The sequence below is a fragment of the Schistocerca gregaria genome, unplaced genomic scaffold (assembly GCF_023897955.1).
Source record: "Schistocerca gregaria isolate iqSchGreg1 unplaced genomic scaffold, iqSchGreg1.2 ptg001019l, whole genome shotgun sequence".
Classification (NCBI taxonomy): domain Eukaryota; kingdom Metazoa; phylum Arthropoda; class Insecta; order Orthoptera; family Acrididae; genus Schistocerca; species Schistocerca gregaria.
In genome coordinates, this window is record NW_026062367.1 from 12,501 (window position 1) to 20,000 (window position 7,500).

General features: G+C 54.9%; 3 non-coding genes across 3 annotated transcripts in view; all 3 read right to left on the reverse strand.

Annotated features, from left to right (window-relative positions):
* Positions 1 to 1,373, reverse strand: part of LOC126327097 (large subunit ribosomal RNA) — a 4,222-nt gene extending 2,849 nt beyond the window's left edge. The window contains exon 1 of the ribosomal RNA XR_007560978.1: positions 1 to 1,373. This exon is cut by the window's left edge and continues 2,849 nt beyond it. This is a non-coding gene — a ribosomal RNA (large subunit ribosomal RNA).
* A 188-nt stretch (positions 1,374 to 1,561) lies between these two features.
* LOC126327092 (5.8S ribosomal RNA) lies at positions 1,562 to 1,716 on the reverse strand. The gene has a single exon (XR_007560973.1). It is a non-coding gene; the product is annotated as a 5.8S ribosomal RNA (ribosomal RNA).
* A 368-nt stretch (positions 1,717 to 2,084) lies between these two features.
* LOC126327093 (small subunit ribosomal RNA) lies at positions 2,085 to 3,977 on the reverse strand. Its single transcript, XR_007560974.1, has one exon. It is a non-coding gene; the product is annotated as a small subunit ribosomal RNA (ribosomal RNA).
* Between the last annotated feature and the right edge of the window lie 3,523 nt (positions 3,978 to 7,500).

The window sequence follows — 7,500 nt, forward strand, 5'->3', positions numbered from 1 at the left end:
AATAGGTTGAGGTCGTTTCGGCCCCAAGGCCTCTAATCATTCGCTTTACCGGATGAGACTCGTACGAGCACCAGCTATCCTGAGGGAAACTTCGGAGGGAACCAGCTACTAGATGGTTCGATTAGTCTTTCGCCCCTATACCCAGCTCCGACGATCGATTTGCACGTCAGAATCGCTACGGACCTCCATCAGGGTTTCCCCTGACTTCGTCCTGGCCAGGCATAGTTCACCATCTTTCGGGTCCCAACGTGTACGCTCTAGGTGCGCCTCACCTCGCAATGAGGACGAGACGCCCCGGGAGTGCGGAGGCCGCCGCCCCGTGAAGGGCGGGGAAGCCCCATCCTCCCTCGGCCCGCGCAAGGCGAGACCTTCACTTTCATTACGCCTTTAGGTTTCGTACAGCCCAATGACTCGCGCACATGTTAGACTCCTTGGTCCGTGTTTCAAGACGGGTCGTGAAATTGTCCAAAGCTGAAGCGCCGCTGACGGGAGCGATTATTCCGCCCGAGAGCATCCCGAGCCAACAGCGGCGCGGGTCCGGGGCCGGGCCAGGTAGGTCCGTCATCCGGGAAGAACCGCGCGCGCTTGCCGGGAGCCCGAGCGCCCAAAGGGGCGAATCGACTCCTCCAGATATACCGCCGAGCAGCCAGCCAGGACACCGGGGCTCTGCCCAACAGACGCGAACCGAGGCCCGCGGAAGGACAGGCTGCGCACCCGGGCCGTAGGCCGGCACCCAGCGGGTCGCGACGTCCTACTAGGGGAGAAGTGCGGCCCACCGCACACCGGAACGGCCCCACCCCGCGGCGAGTGGAAAGGCAACCGGACACGACCCCGCCGCGGATTGCTCCGCGCGGGCGGCCGGCCCCATCTGCCGAGGGCGGGGGCCAGTGGCCGGATGGGCGTGAATCTCACCCGTTCGACCTTTCGGACTTCTCACGTTTACCCCAGAACGGTTTCACGTACTTTTGAACTCTCTCTTCAAAGTTCTTTTCAACTTTCCCTCACGGTACTTGTTCGCTATCGGTCTCGTGGTCATATTTAGTCTCAGATGGAGTTTACCACCCACTTGGAGCTGCACTCTCAAGCAACCCGACTCGAAGGAGAGGTCCCGCCGACGCTCGCACCGGCCGCTACGGGCCTGGCACCCTCTACGGGCCGTGGCCTCATTCAAGTTGGACTTGGGCTCGGCGCGAGGCGTCGGGGTAGTGGACCCTCCCAAACACCACATGCCACGACAGGCGGCAGCCTGCGGGGTTCGGTGCTGGACTCTTCCCTGTTCGCTCGCCGCTACTGGGGGAATCCTTGTTAGTTTCTTTTCCTCCGCTTAGTAATATGCTTAAATTCAGCGGGTAGTCTCGCCTGCTCTGAGGTCGTTGTACGAGGTGTCGCACGCCACACCGCCAGCCGGCTGTGCACGCTACCGAGAAAGTACCGGTATGCGAACCGCCAGGCGACGGGCGCGCATCGCACGTTTAAGGAGACGCGGCCGGCCACACAGGCGACCACGACACTCCCACGTCTCCGAAGCGGGACAAACGCCGCGCGCTTCAGTATACGTAGCCGACCCTCAGCCAGACGTGGCCCGGGAACGGAATCCATGGACCGCAATGTGCGTTCGAAACGTCGATGTTCATGTGTCCTGCAGTTCACATGTCGACGCGCAATTTGCTGCGTTCTTCATCGACCCACGAGCCGAGTGATCCACCGTCCTGGGTGATCTTTTCCTTTTCAGTCTCCCACTGTCTCTTTCAAGACAGTAGCATTTGCGGGACTGAGGCGTCTGACGGCCCCTGTTCCACTATTTTTTTTTGTGTCCAACGGCCTCACAGCCGATGGGCGTCGTACGGCTCCACACCGGAGCGGACAGGCACTCGGGCGAACGTCATTCAAAACCGGCGCCAGGCGCCAGGTACCGCAGGCCAGCCGCTCCAGAGCTTCAGCGCTCGTACCACACAACAACAACACTTCCGCTAGTTTTGAGAGGCACGCGTGGTTCCGCACGCGGCGCACGGCCACTGCCGTACAGGTAGCGTGTTGCGCGACACGACACGACACGCACATCGAAAGACATGCAGTCTAGTCGGTAATGATCCTTCCGCAGGTTCACCTACGGAAACCTTGTTACGACTTTTACTTCCTCTAAATGATCAAGTTTGGTCATCTTTCCGGTAGCATCGGCAACGACAGAGTCGATGCCGCGTACCAGTCCGAAGACCTCACTAAATCATTCAATCGGTAGTAGCGACGGGCGGTGTGTACAAAGGGCAGGGACGTAATCAACGCGAGCTTATGACTCGCGCTTACTGGGAATTCCTCGTTCATGGGGAACAATTGCAAGCCCCAATCCCTAGCACGAAGGAGGTTCAGCGGGTTACCCCGACCTTTCGGCCTAGGAAGACACGCTGATTCCTTCAGTGTAGCGCGCGTGCGGCCCAGAACATCTAAGGGCATCACAGACCTGTTATTGCTCAATCTCGTGCGGCTAGAAGCCGCCTGTCCCTCTAAGAAGAAAAGTAATCGCTGACAGCACGAAGGATGTCACGCGACTAGTTAGCAGGCTAGAGTCTCGTTCGTTATCGGAATTAACCAGACAAATCGCTCCACCAACTAAGAACGGCCATGCACCACCACCCACCGAATCAAGAAAGAGCTATCAATCTGTCAATCCTTCCGGTGTCCGGGCCTGGTGAGGTTTCCCGTGTTGAGTCAAATTAAGCCGCAGGCTCCACTCCTGGTGGTGCCCTTCCGTCAATTCCTTTAAGTTTCAGCTTTGCAACCATACTTCCCCCGGAACCCAAAAGCTTTGGTTTCCCGGAGGCTGCCCGCCGAGTCATCGGAGGAACTGCGGCGGATCGCTGGCTGGCATCGTTTATGGTTAGAACTAGGGCGGTATCTGATCGCCTTCGAACCTCTAACTTTCGTTCTTGATTAATGAAAACATACTTGGCAAATGCTTTCGCTTCTGTTCGTCTTGCGACGATCCAAGAATTTCACCTCTAACGTCGCAATACGAATGCCCCCGCCTGTCCCTATTAATCATTACCTCGGGTTCCGAAAACCAACAAAATAGAACCGAGGTCCTATTCCATTATTCCATGCACACAGTATTCAGGCGGGCTTGCCTGCTTTAAGCACTCTAATTTGTTCAAAGTAAACGTGCCGGCCCACCGAGACACTCAACAAAGAGCACCCTGGTAGGATTTAAACGGGGTCCGCCTCGGGACGCGAAAGCACCCCTTCGGCTCGCCCCACCGGCAGGACGTCCCACGATACATGCCAGTTAAACACCGACGGGCGGTGAACCAACAGCGTGGGACACAAATCCAACTACGAGCTTTTTAACCGCAACAACTTTAATATACGCTATTGGAGCTGGAATTACCGCGGCTGCTGGCACCAGACTTGCCCTCCAATAGATACTCGTTAAAGGATTTAAAGTGTACTCATTCCGATTACGGGGCCTCGGATGAGTCCCGTATCGTTATTTTTCGTCACTACCTCCCCGTGCCGGGAGTGGGTAATTTGCGCGCCTGCTGCCTTCCTTGGATGTGGTAGCCGTTTCTCAGGCTCCCTCTCCGGAATCGAACCCTGATTCCCCGTTACCCGTTACAACCATGGTAGGCGCAGAACCTACCATCGACAGTTGATAAGGCAGACATTTGAAAGATGCGTCGCCGGTACGAGGACCGTGCGATCAGCCCAAAGTTATTCAGAGTCACCAAGGCAAACGGACCAGACAAGCCAATCCGATTGGTTTTGATCTAATAAAAGCGTCCCTTCCATCTCTGGTCGGGACTCTGTTTGCATGTATTAGCTCTAGAATTACCACAGTTATCCAAGTAACGTGGGTACGATCTAAGGAACCATAACTGATTTAATGAGCCATTCGCGGTTTCACCTTAATGCGGCTTGTACTGAGACATGCATGGCTTAATCTTTGAGACAAGCATATGACTACTGGCAGGATCAACCAGGGAGCTGCGTCAACTAGAGCTGAGCAGCCGGCCGCCCGGGAGTGTGTCCCGGGGGCCCGCGCGAACACGCAAGCGTCCGCTCAATTATTCTGCAAACAGGAGGAGGCCGAGCTCCCCTGCACGATACACCTCGAAACCCTCTCAGGTCCCGGCGGCGCGCAGCGCCGTCCTAGGTACTTGGTCGGTTTCGAGAGAGGCGCAATCGCCCGGAGTTAGGCGAGTAGACGGTTTTAGTGCGAACACCCTTGCTCCCAACTGAGCTTGCCGCTGCCGACAGAGGCCCGGGAGCGTGCTGTCGTGGCATTGCCGGCGGGAGACAACACGCGCCACCTATGGTGACCGGCAGCTCCAACGCCAGCGCCACACAAGGGCAAAGCCCCACTTGGGTGCAGAAGCGAACTCTCCCAGCACAGCGCACGCGCCAACACGTCCGCACAACTGCGATACAAACCACCTGCGAGAACCGCTGGGGCGACCGAGCAGCAGACGGCGTCGCGGCGCCGAGTGCCAGGCGGCGGCGCATCCTCAACGCACACAGTCCTCAATCAGACCAGCACACTGCAGATGTCCACCGCGCTTCGCACCGGGCTCGGCTGAACCAACTTTGGCCGCCAGGCGCCGCGTGCAGGGTGCGCCGCAGCGTAGCTGCGCCGCCTGCCGAGCCCGTCGGCTGGCGCTCCTGCCACTCGGCGCCCCCCACCAGCCGCCTGTTGCGCGTGCGCCCACGCAGCGCGCGGCCAACACGCCGGGCGGCCCCCCTTCACCGGCCGGGAACAGTCCCACCAAGCCACCGCCGCGTATCGCTTCATACCCACATGGGCCTAGTCACGTGTGTGGATGTGGCGGGTACCGCTGAAACAACCGGTTAATAGCTGTACCGATCGTCGCCATCACAGATTCACCTCCAGCGTGAACAACCGCTCAACAACGGATTTCCAGTTCATTTGCGTATCTTGGGCAGTAAACGTAGATGTCCACCTACATTTGCGAATTCAACAATTCTTGCATGCCAGGATGTCATGTGTCACGACACGCTACATCAGACCACATACACACTGCGACATGTGCAGAAGAGAACACGTGGAAGGTGGCCCGCGCACGTATGCGATGTCCCTTCCGCGATCCACTGTCAACCGGCATCTGCGGCATGTCCCAGATATGGAACGCGGTCCACCAGGGTAGCACTTTGTGTGAGGCAATACGACAAAGTCGGAATACACGCGTCACTACATCACACGGCTCACGCTGACCTGACCTGACTCACCGCACCACCACCCCCAGCGACCCAGGGTGACATACAATGCGTTCGTACGTTCCTCCCACACGCCTCTACGGCGTACCACAGTGCAACCTAGCTGTTATTGGGAGACGAGACAAGTAGCATCGAGCACAACATATGGAAATTGAGATTCGACACCGTTGGGCACAGCCAGCGTACGGTCACACGTATCACACTACTTCACTCTGTACGTAACTACCGATGATCGGTACAGCGTGTGGGTTACGCGTACGACATCAGCGGACAATGGACACAGACCATACCACGACGTACACTGAGGGCGTCGACATCTGAACGCAACTGAACAGCTGCGAGGCTCATTTAACACTCAAACGCCAGACCGACCAGCTTGAGAGGACGGAGACACAAAGAGAGGGGCAGAGGGGGGGGGGGGCGATATAGTCCTATTGCAGTACAATTGACAGTGGATAGCGGGAATATGTGGAAAGTAAGCAACACTCGCAAGACATCTACATGAGGATAACAACGACACCAGAGATTCCGAGCAGTGAACTATGTTAGGCAAAGGGACAACGTGGGTTAGGTTAAGGGACAACGTGGGTTAGGTTAAGGGACAACGTGGGTTAGGTTAAGGGACAACGTGGGTTAGGTTAAGGGACAACGTGGGTTAGGTTAAGGGACAACGTGGGTTAGGTTAAGGGACAACGTGGGTTAGGTTAAGGGACAACGTGGGTTAGGTTAAGGGACAACGTGGGTTAGGTTAAGGGACAACGTGGGTTAGGTTAAGGGACAACGTGGGTTAGGTTAAGGGACAACGTGGGTTAGGTTAAGGGACAACGTGGGTTAGGTTAAGGGACAAATTGAGTTAGGTTAAGGGACAAATTGAGTTAGGTTAAGGGACAAATTGAGTTAGGTTAAGGGACAAATTGAGTTAGGTTAAGGGACAAATTGAGTTAGGTTAAGGGACAACGTGGGTTAGGTTAAGGGACAAATTGAGTTAGGTTAAGGGACAAATTGAGTTAGGTTAAGGGACAAATTGAGTTAGGTTAAGGGACAAATTGAGTTAGGTTAAGGGACAAATTGAGTTAGGTTAAGGGACAAATTGAGTTAGGTTAAGGGACAAATTGAGTTAGGTTAAGGGACAAATTGAGTTAGGTTAAGGGACAAATTGAGTTAGGTTAAGGGACAAATTGAGTTAGGTTAAGGGACAAATTGAGTTAGGTTAAGGGACAAATTGAGTTAGGTTAAGGGACAAATTGAGTTAGGTTAAGGGACAAATTGAGTTAGGTTAAGGGATAATCTGGTACAACCACAGTTAGGTTAAGCGATAATCTGGTACAGCCACAGTTAGGTTAAGCGATAATCTGGTACAGCCACAGTTAGGTTAAGCGATAATCTGGTACAGCCACAGTTAGGTTAAGCGATAATCTGGTACAGCCACAGTTAGGTTAAGCGATAATCTGGTACAGCCACAGTTAGGTTAAGCGATAATCTGGTACAGCCACAGTTAGGTTAAGCGATAATCTGGTAAAACCACAGTTAGGTTAAGCGATAATCTGGTAAAACCACAGTTAGGTTAAGCGATAAAGTTGGTTAAATTTGGTATTGTGTGGGAAGGGGGCAGAGAGGGGGGGGGGTGGATAGTGGTGGCAGTACGCGGATGCCTGAGTCACCGTCAGATACGTCACGTCGGTTCGATGCTTGTAGCAAGAGGCTGGCGGGTCTGTGTCTCTCACTTCTGCAATTTTTCATGTGGTATAACACGAGGGCGGGTGGTGATATTTGGTGCCCCTCTGTGTAGGATGTGTGTTGGTGGTGTTGGTTTATCTGAGCAATGGTAGTTGTCGGAGGAGTGTGGTATTGTGCTTTTATAGGTGGACCTACTGGTCTGGTTATCATAGTGTCGACGGTGCAATGTGGCAGAGAGGGTGCACTCGACATTGTCGCATTCCAGATGTTTACGTATTGTGTGTCTCCGTTGCAGGCCGAGAGTAGTGCATGTTCGAGTGTCTGGCTGACGTGCGATTCACGTTGTGTGCCCAGTCTTACAGCACGTATAGGGACATTCGCATAAATCATCTATATGTGGCCTTGCATCATTTACTAAGCAGTGCCGTGAGACGACCGAACTATTAGGAAAGTACTGATGTACCGCATAATGTTTACCTTCCACCACACGGCGAGTATCGACTGTGCCCAGCGTTGCCACCGCAGGCAGCGGTCACCGTCACCATTGTGCGGCGGAACGGAACATCTATATCCTCAGAGGAGCACTCTTTGCCGCCG